Raw genomic sequence first — 10,943 nt, 5'->3', positions numbered from 1 at the left:
TCAGCAAATATGCACAAAGCTCCTTTTCACTGCCAACTTTTGGAAGTTTAGAATACATGGCTGACCACTGCCCTCACGGATCTCCCAGTCTTGGGGGACACAACTATGTAAATATAAATAATAATAATAATTCATAGACCACTTACTGTGTGCCAGGTACTGTGCTGTGTGTTTATGTATATTATTTCATTTACTCACTGTAACAACCTTATTGGTAGTTTACTATTGTCAGCTACAGTTTGAGGTAAAGCAACTGAGGCTCAGAGAAATTAAATACCCTACCCAAGTTGACACAGCTAGTCAATGTGGCAATTTTTTGTTCTCCAGGGCTTTTGTTGTTTACCATTTAACTGCCTCATTATACACAAGATGGAGTGATGACCACTCTGAGGATTGCAATCAATGATGCAGACAAAGACTCTGGGTGATTTATGTGACAAATTAATGGGAGCAGGAAAAATTACAAATACCCATCAGTGGTAGAATGTTTATGCTAATTATGGTATAACTATTTGATGAAATATTCACAACCACTAAAAAAGGTAGGGATACAACTCTAACCTTTAAGAGCAGAAAGGAGGGTATACAATTTTTATATATTATTCTAATTTTTAAGTGTACTGTGTGTATATATCTTTGTATGTCAGTACATGAGGCACTTAGTACCAACACAAACACAATACAACCCTAGCACTGGATGAGTTTCCAGTTTAGGAGGAGATAGGCAGTTCGGTCACAGTTTTCCAGGCTACATTGGAGGGCCATGCATGGGGCAACAGTGTCCAAAGGACCTGGGCTTTGCTGGCGCAGTGGAAGGGACTGGGGAGAGTCACGGAGAACCCCAGCCTTGCCTCTTTCTTCTAGAACTTCATCTTCCGAGCTCAGACTGTAAATGTACTCTGTTCGTTTGCCTAAGAAGGAAGGATGGAAAGTCCAAGCACACCTGTGTTCTTCCCAACCTCCAGCAGCCTCCCAGTGACTTCATCTATGACTCCTTCTTCCAGTTTCTCAGCCCAGAGGTCCCATCCCTCCCAACCCTCTTCCAGCATCCCTGTGATGTGTCATTGTAATCCAGGCGCTCCTCTGGTTTCCAGAATGGTCGGAAAAATTGAAGCTCAATCCCTGGTTCTGCCCCCAAACTTTCTTTAGGTGGGACTCTGTCCACAGTTGTAGCTGAGTGTTTGGCCCTCCCATAAATATCTCCCATTGTCCAAGATAACTTACAACTAGCCTCTCTCAAAGAGTGAAGATGAATCATCATTTCTGTTGCCTGAAAGCTGACTGTGAGCCAGGCGTTTTCCCCACATGGTCTCCTCTACTTATAGCAATTACATGGGGTAGAATTTATCATCCTCATGTTAAAAGAGGGGAAGGTCTAGCTTCAGGCAGGTGATGGAGAGTCTGCTGAGGTTCCACCAATGGTTACAACTGCAGGGGCTAATGCAGTTCTTGGTGCCTAGATTCCATTAGTAGTTGTGTTTTTGAGTCTCAGACCCAGTAAGTGGCAGGTTTGAGACCACAGTCCACGTCCACATGACCTCAAAGACTTTTCTCTTCCTGCTGTGCCAAGCTCCTCAGCCTGGGTTCTCACTCACCACAGTGGTCTTTTCATGGATAGTCTTCCTCCCTGGCTGCTCTTACTTTGGGGGCAGAGATAAGGGCATTTATCAGGAGCACCCCTCTAACTATCAGCAATTTGTAATGGCTTCCAGATCAAAGGGCTAGGGAGTGTGCCCAGGTGGAGGGTGGGAGCCCTCTAGGTGTTTCCAGAAATTGTTTTACATTGTGTACCCGGGATGGTAATCTTTCATCCTTCCTCTGCCTTCCTTAGAAGTCTATCAAACAACTCCCGGCCTTTTCCTTGTCCTTTTTATCACTCTCTGGAACAAAGTTTGGACTTTTGCAATGGCAGGGTTCTTTTCTGTGGAAACAACAATCTCATCTCAATGTGTGGGTGGGTAGATTATAAATTATGGGCTTGGAGCTCAGCTGTAGGACTAGGGAGGGACTGGGTTAAATAGTTGTATGATTAACACGCCACTGCATTTTTATGAAAGAAAAGTTTGCTGCAAGGATTATCAGTTCAGATTGGAAATGATTCACCCAAAAGTATTCAGTGGTTTAGGTGGTAGAAGTGGGCAGTGGTGGGGAGGGCAGAATTAACCCTCCTCCCCCCTCCCCTCAACACACACATTCTGACAAAGAAAAGTATGTTATGTACTCTGAGGATTTTAATCCTTTTTTTCTTTTTAAGTCTTCCTCCTCCTCATGGGAAAGTTCTCTAAAGTTATGGAGAGAATGTGCCGTGTAATAGACACTGCTTTATATTCCACCTGCGTATGGCATTAAAGTGTATGTTAGAAGAAGCAGAGATTTGGGGATCAGCTGAGTACGTGATTTTGAATAGTCACATGTACTCAGGGTTTCTGTAAGGGCAAATGGGGATAGATAATCTTTGGGGTGTCCTGCAGGTCCATTTATTCATTGAATATTTATCAAACACCTATCAAGACTGAATAAACTGATGTTGGTCTGCAGGGCCCATCAAGACTCCTCTTGCTTTGTGCCTGAGTTCACACCCAACCAAGAAAAAAAACATTGAGTTAGGCAGATGGAGATTAGACTATCACCATTATTATAGATAAACACTACTCAGAGTATAAAGGGAAGCGAGTAATGGCTTTCCTAACATCAACCCTCAGAATAAATCCAACCCTCAGAATAAACCCTCCAGAATAAACCTATTCTCTAGCACTGCTAGACTATCACAGGGTCTCCCGCCTCTGTGTGTGTTGGGGGGATCCTTCTTCAGCAAAACCTGCATCAAGGAAGAGCAGTGTAGAATGTATGCTCTCTGCAGTCACACACGCTCCCAGAGAATGAAAGGAAGAGAGGGATTGTCCCAAGAAGTTTAGTTTGACTTCCAGCCAAGACGGAGGTATAAGTAGATACGCTTGCCCTCTTCACATAACAAAAAGAACAACAACAACAAATTTAAAAACAAAAAATAACTAGAACTGTACAGAAGTCCAACAACCAAGGAGTTAAAGAAGAAATATTCATCCAGACGGGTAGGAGGGGTGGAGATGGGCAGCTAGGGCATAGAGGATGTGCAGCAAGGCAGCAACTGGAAGACTGGGCAAGAGGGGTGGCAGCTACAGACCGAGGTGGTCCCACATTTGCCTGTGAGACAGAATACACAACCCAGCGTTTACACATAGGAAAAGAAAGCCTCCAAAACCTCTGGCTATAAAAATCTTTGGGGATTGTAGCAGTGGAAGAAACTCCCAACCTCACAGAAAAGTTCACTGGGGAGACCCACAGGGTTCTAGAATGTATACAAAACCACTCCCCTGGGAATCAGCACCAGAAGGGTCCAATTTGTTTGTGGGTGGTGGGTGAAATGATTGAAAGTGGGATAGGAGCCGAGCAAGTGGCATTGTTCCCTCTGGAACCCCTCCCCCACATACAGTGCCATAGTGCAGCAATGAGGGTTGCCCCACACTGGAGAATACCTATGGCTCTGCCCCTTACTACATAATACGTGCACCAAGACAAAGAAAAATGGTCCAAATGAAAGAATATCAAAACTCAAAAAACAGAACTAAGCAACAAGGAGATAACCAAACTATCTGATGCAGAGTTCAAAACACCAGTAATCAGGATGCCCACAGAAATGGTTGAGTATGGTCACAAAATAGAGGGAAAAGGGAAGGAGATGCAAAGTGAAATAAAGAAAAATACAGTGAAGGAAAGGAAACGGGGACTCAAATCAACAATTTGGAGCAGAAGGAAGATATATACATTCAACCAGAAAAGAATGAAGAAACAAGAATTCAAAAAAATGAGGAGAGGCTTGGGAACCTCTGGGACAACTTTAAACATTCCAACATCCGAATCATAGGGGAGCCAGAAGGAGAAGAGGAAGACCAAGACATTGAAAACTTATTTGAAAAAAATAATGAAGGAGAACTTCCCCAATCTGGTGAAGGAAATAGACTTCCAGGAAGTCCAGGAAGCTCAGAGGGTCCCAAAGAAGTGGGACCCAAGGAAGCACACACCAAGGTACATCATAATTACATTACCCGAGATTAAAGATAAGGAGAGAATCTTAAAAGCAGCAAGAGAAAAGGAGACAGTTACCTACAAAGGAGTTCCCATTAGACTATCAGCTGATTTCTCAAAAGAAACCTTACAGGCAAGAAGGGGCTGGAAAGAAGTGTTCAGAGTCATGAAAGGCAAGGACCTACATCCAAGATTACTCTATCCAGCAAAGCTATCATTTCGAATGGAAGGGCAGATAAAGTGCTTCCCAGTTAAAGCCAAGTTACAGAAGTTCATCATCACCAAGCCCTTAATATATGAAATGTTAAAGGGACTTATCTAAGAAAAAGAAGATGACCAAAAATATGTACAATAAAATGATAACAAACTCACAACTATCAACAACTGAACATAAAAAAACAAACTAAGCAGACAAGTAGAACAGGAACAGAATCACAGAAATGGAAATCACAGCAGGGAGGTGGAGGGGGAGAGAGGGCGAGAAGCTACAGGGAATAAGAAGCATAAATGGTAGGTAGAAAATAGACAGGGAGAGGTAAGAAAGGGAAATGTAGATGGTAAAGAACTTACATGTATGACCCACAGACATGAACTAAAGGGGAGAATGCTGGAGGGAGGGGAGTGAGGGGTGGAGGGGGAGAAAGGGGAGAAAAAAATGGGACAACTCTAATAGCATAATCAATAAAATGTATTTAAAAAATAAAAATAAAATAAAAAAGCATAAATGGTAGGTACAAAATACATAGGATGAAGTTAAGAATAGTATGGGAAATGGAGGAGCCAAAGAACTTACATGTATGACCCACAGACATGAACTAAAGGGAGAATGCTGGAGGGAGGGGAGCGCAGGGTGGAGGGGGAGAAAGGGGAGAAAAAAATGGGACAACTGTAACAGCATAATCTACAAAATATACTTAAACACAGAGCCCAGAAATAAACCCAAGTCTCTATGGTCAATTAATATTTGACAAAGGGGGAAAAGCATAAAATGGAGTAAAAATAGCCTCTTCAACAAATGGTGTTGGGAGATCTGGACAGCTACATACAAACAAATGAAACTCCATCACCAACTTACACCATATACAAAAATAAATTCAAGGTGGATAAAAAACTTAAATATAAGTCATGACACCATAAAAGTCCTAGAGGAAAACATCGGCAAGAAAACCTCAGACATTCCACGCAGCAACATCTTCACTGATATGTCCCCTAAAGTAAGGGACATAAAGGAAAAAAAAAAAAACAAATGGGACCTCATCAAATTAAAAAGCTTTTGCATAGCTAAAGAAAACAGCATTAAAATGAAGAGAGAACCAACTATATGGGAAAACATATTTGCCAATGATACCTCAGACATGGGTTTGATCTCCAAAATATATAAAGAACTCACACGACTCCACTCAAGAAAGACAAAAAACCCAATTAAAAAATGGGCAAAAGACTTGAACAGACACTTCTCCAAGGAGGACATACAGAGGGCCCAGAGACATATGAAAAGATGCTCAGCATCACTAGCCATTAGAGAGATGCAAATTAAAACAACAAAGAGATACCTACCACCTTACACCGGTCAGAATGGCCATCATAAATTAATCAACGAACAAGTGTTGGAGAGGATGCAGAGAAAAGGGAACCCTAGTTCACTGTTGGTGGGAATGCAGACTGGTGCAGCCACTGTGGAAAACAATATGGAAATTTCCTCAGAAAACTAAAAATGGAACTGCCTTTTGACCAGCAATTCCACTGCTGGGATTATACCCTAAGAACCCTGAAACACCAGTCCAAAAGAACCTATGCACCCCAATGTTCATAGCAGCACAACTTACAATAGCCAAGTGCTGGAAGCAACCTAAGTGCCCATTAGCAAATGAGTGTATCAAAAAACTGTGGTACATTTACACAATGGAATTCTATGCAGCAGAAAGAAAGAAGGAGCTCCTGCCCTTTGCAACAGCATGGATGGAACTGGAGAGCATTATGCTAAGTGAAATAAGCCAGGAGGTGAGGGACAAATACCATATGATCTCACCTTTAACTGGAATATAATCAACAGAAGAAAAAACCCAACAAAATATAACCAGAGACATTGAAGTTAAGAACAATCTAACAATAGCCAGAGGGGAGAGGGTAAGGGCACTGTGGGGAGAAGGGTTTACAGGAACTACTATAAAGGATACATGGACAAAACCAAGGGGGAGGGTGTAGGTGAGGGAAGAGAGGTGGGTTTGGCTGGAGGGGTGGGGAGAAAATGCAGACAACTGTAACTGAACAACAATAAAGTAAGTAATTTATAAAATAACAACAAAAAATAGTTTAAATAAATTTTAAAAATAAAATAAAATATACTTTAAAAGTATATTTAAGGTGGGGGAGGGAGGTGAGTTTGGCTGGGGTGGGGTGGAGGGATGGGGAGAAAATCCAGACAACTGTAATTGAACAACAGTAAAAAAAAAAAAAAAAAAAAAAACATGATTAAATCTAGCTACTTTAAGAAGAAACAGATCCATTGAGATACATAGTCGGCTCCCACAATCAGTGAAGAGGCTGAGAGATTTTAAGCTGAACTTCCAGGAACGACTCCCACTTGGAGAGAGGCTGTCCTGTCGTGATCAGGGCACTGGGGACCAGGAGCTGCGACCCCCGCTGAAGAGCCAAGAGCAGCACCCTGTGTCAGTCTGGGACAGTGGAGCGGATCCCCTCAGCCCAGCCTCCGTCTTCGTAAATCTATCTCATTGTCCCCGAAATGGCCTCCAGGATCCATCTGACTAACAGAGCCTACGCTGTATCCTGCAACAAGAAAAATGAATTCTCTGTTGGGAAGGAGAGACTTACACTCTAGAGAACCATCAAAATGTGGAGCAGGAGTTTATATGGGCTCAACAACAGGTGTCAAGCACAAAGCAGAACTCAGATGGGAGCCCAGATGTAGCCAACCCCAGTGTCTGTGTTCTTAGCCATGTCATTCTGTGTCCTGTACAGCCTTCTAATGCCCCTGTCCCAGAGGACCCAGGGCTCACCAGTGGCAGGGACCTTGCATCTGTGACACCTCACATGCGCTGTTTAGGGTCCTTGCAGAAATACCTAGTGCCTGACCCACATTTATTATCCAGAAGAGCCTGCCCGTCTAGAATTCCAGGTGTTATTTCATCCTGAAAACGGGAGTGAATAGGGGAGGTGGTGCCCTTTACTACTCTGTGGAGTCCAGATGGACTCAAGACTCAAGGATTTGCCCTTCCTGTGCTCGAGCCTATCTGCTTTCAGCCTCCGAGCATCCTGAGGGAAGAACCTGTGCCTTCTTCATACTGGTTTTCCTGCTCCTAGGACTGGGCCAGGCACATCGCCGGTGCTCAAGTAATATTGGCTGAATAAGAAAAAGAACAGAGGGATGTATGGGTGGTGAAGAGCTCTCCTGATTTTCAGTTGGCTCCCAAGGAAGGACAGGTCTAGTCAGGCTGGGAGAGTTTGTGGAAAAATGGAGAGCAAAAGAGCAGGCCAAAAATAACCCAGAGGGCCGCATCGTACTCCAAAGGAAGCCATAACCCTCCCACTGACACAATCACTTCACACCCCACTGCAGCCCTGTTCTCTCCCAACACCCACTTCGCACCCCATGGTAATTAACCAGTCTCCCCGCACAACCAATTCCCACATCACAGAAACCCCAGTCCTCCCTCCTCATAAACCCTTGACATTCCAGAGTAAACCCCATGTTTCCCCCTCTGCAACCACTTCACTCTCCACATCAGGTACCACCCCTCCCTCCCCACATATATTTGACACTAAGAGCAAGCCTTGGGGCTTCCCCTCCAGAGAGATTTCCCACCTCTGCTACCACTTCACACTCCCTGGAAAGTGTGACTTCACACTGCACTTCTGCCCACCTCGCCCCCAGGACAAGTCCAATCCTCTCTCCACAAAACCAATTACATTCAACTTTGAGTACCATATCCCCTCACTACAGCAGCTTCACACTGAAGAGTGAACCCCAGTCTTCTCTCTCACACCTCTCACGTTCCAAAACACACTGATCCTTCTTACCCACTGCCCCTTCACACTCCACATAATCCCTAGTCCTCCCTCCACAAAACACATCACGGTCACGTAAACTCATCTCTCTCACAGACATTCTCATGGGTACACTTGGGCCATCTATGGATGAGGAGCCAAGGCCTCCTTCCAACAGCCATGGGAGAGAACCGTCCTCAGAACAGGTCCTCCAGCTCAGGCTGGTGTAGCACCTGCCTGAAAACTACCGGTTTATTTCCTGGTCAGTGCACGTGCCTGGGTTGCACGTCTGGTCCCCCGTTAGAGGCTTGCAAGAGGCAACCAATAGATGTTTCTCTCTCACATCAATGTTTCTTTTTTTTTTAATGTTTGAATTTTTTTTTATTATTATTGTTCAAGACACTTTTGTCTTGTTCCTGATCTTAGTGGGGAAAGTTTTAGATTTTGCCACTTGAGTATGAGGTTGGCTATAGGTTTCTCATACATGGCCTTTATTATGTTGAGGAATGCTCCCTCTGCTCCCACTTTGCTGAGTGTTTTAATCATAAATGGGTGCTGTACCTTATCAAATGCTTTTTCCGCATCTATTGATATGATTATGTGATTTTTGTCTTTGCTTTTGTTTATGTGATGTATTACATTTATTGAGTTGTGAATATTGTACCATCCTTGCATCCCTGGGATGAAACCCACTTGATCATGGAGTATGATCTTTTTAATGTATTTCTGGATGCAGTTTGCCAATATTTTGTTGAGGATTTTCGCGTCTATGTTCATCAGCGATATTGGCCTGTAGTTTTCTTTCTTTGTTGTGTCTTTATCTGATTATAGGATTAGGATGATTCTGGCCTCATAAAAAGAGTTTGGGAGTCTTCCCCCTTCTTGGATTTTTTGGAATAGTCTGAGAAGAATAGGGGTTAGCTTTTCCTTAAATGTTTTGTGAAACCATCCAATCCAGGGCTTTTGTGTGCCAGTAGGTTTTTTAATAAGCTTCAATTTCACCAGCTCTTACACTCTGTGCAGGCTTTCTGCTGCTTCTTCATTCAGTTTTGGAAGATTATATGTTTCTAGAAATTTGTCCATTTCACTCAGGTTTTCAAATTGCTTGGCATATAGTTGTTCATAGTAATTTCTTACAATACTTTGTATTTATGTGCTATCAGTTGTAATTTCTCCTCTTTCATTTCTGATTTTATTTATTTGACACTTCTCCCTTTTTTCTTCATGAGTCTGGCTAAAGGCTTGTCAATTTTGTTTATCTTTTCAAAGAACCAGCTCTTGCATTTATTGATCCTTTGCATTGTTCTTTCAGTCTCTATGTCATTTCCTTCTACTCTGATTTTGATTATTTCCTTCCTTCTACTCTCCCTGGGCTTAATTTGTTGTTGTTCCTCTAGTTCTTGTAGATGTAGGGTTATGTTGTTTAGTTGAAATGTTTCTATCTTTTTTATATGGGCCTGTATTGCTATGAACTTCCCTCTCAGAACTGCCTTCCCTGTGTCCCATAAGTTTTGGAATGTTTCATTTTTATTTGTTTCCAGAAACTTTTTGATTTCTTCCTTGATCACATTATTAACTCATTCATTGTTTAATAAAATGCTATTGAGTCTCAGAATTTGAGTGTTTTTTAGTGTTTTCCTTGAGGTTGGTTTCTGGTTTCAAGCACTTGTGGTCCAAGAAAGTACTTGATATGATTTCAATTTTCTTGAATTTGTTGAGGCTTGTTTTATGTCCTATCATGTGGTCTATCCTTGAAAATGTTCCATGTACATTTGAAAAGAATGTGTTATTTGCTTCTTTGGGATAAAAGCTTCTATATATCAGTAAATCCATTTGATCTAATATATCCCTCCGTTCCACAATTCTTGTTGATATTTTGTTTGAAAGATCTATCCATTCTTGACAGTGGGGTGTTAAAACCCCCTACTATAAATGTGTTGCTGTCTATATCTTTCTTGAAGTCCTCTGAGATTTTTCTTATATATTTGGGTGCACCTATGTTGGGTGCATATATCACATTGATGTTTCCCTCTTTCCTTCTCATCAGCTCTCTCTAAAAATAAATAAATCTTTAAAACAAACAAACAAAAAAACAGGTCCTCCAGCTGCAGGGCAGCCTTGGGTCAACTGGGGCCTCTGCCAAGGTCAGACTGCCTTCACAAGGGAGCCCCCAGCCTGCACCACCCAGAGGAGGCCACTCCTAAATTCCTGAACCCCAGCAACAGGGAAACCCAAATCAAATGTTTGCTATCTTAAGCCATGTTTTAGGGCGATTTGTTATGTAGTAGAAAACAATCATCTCTCACCTTTTTTGAGAAGACGCCATACGTATTACTATATTCACTCTACATCCCCAAACCCTGGTGTCCTGTGCTCACTCAGTGAAAAAATAGCTTCATTTTATGACAGGCTTGTCCCCAGTCTTTTATGGGCACCTGGAAACAGGAGCATCACTCACCAATAAAAAAGAGACTTTTTAACAAAGAACCATTGGACAGCAACTATTTAAAATTACTTAAGGAGGAGCTACTAGAAATTATCTTTTAAAAAGCCTGCTGTTAGAATTTGCACAGTGGCTTTCTCCTAGTGAGAGGGAGGGAAGGAATACAGGCCTTGAGGCATCCAGGGTACCGACAATCACAAAGGGCCCAGCCTGAGAAGTCCAAGCAGAAGGGGACAAGCTCCCAGATCCCACTCGGGAATTGTCCTGATGTCCTCCTGAAGCCACGACAGACAAGGACTTCACTCAGACTGAGCTGGGAGACAGCCCCCTGCCTCTGCTCCCAGGACACCTGGGGGCAGGTGGGGAGCACTAGCTCCTGCCCTCTGACAGTCTGAACAAAGCACCAGCATTCCCCAAACCCAGGGTCCCC

The sequence above is a fragment of the Desmodus rotundus genome, chromosome 8 (assembly GCF_022682495.2).
Source record: "Desmodus rotundus isolate HL8 chromosome 8, HLdesRot8A.1, whole genome shotgun sequence".
Lineage (NCBI taxonomy): Eukaryota > Metazoa > Chordata > Mammalia > Chiroptera > Phyllostomidae > Desmodus > Desmodus rotundus.
The sequence above is the reverse complement of the archived record's forward strand: the minus strand, read 5'-3'. Positions refer to the sequence as shown.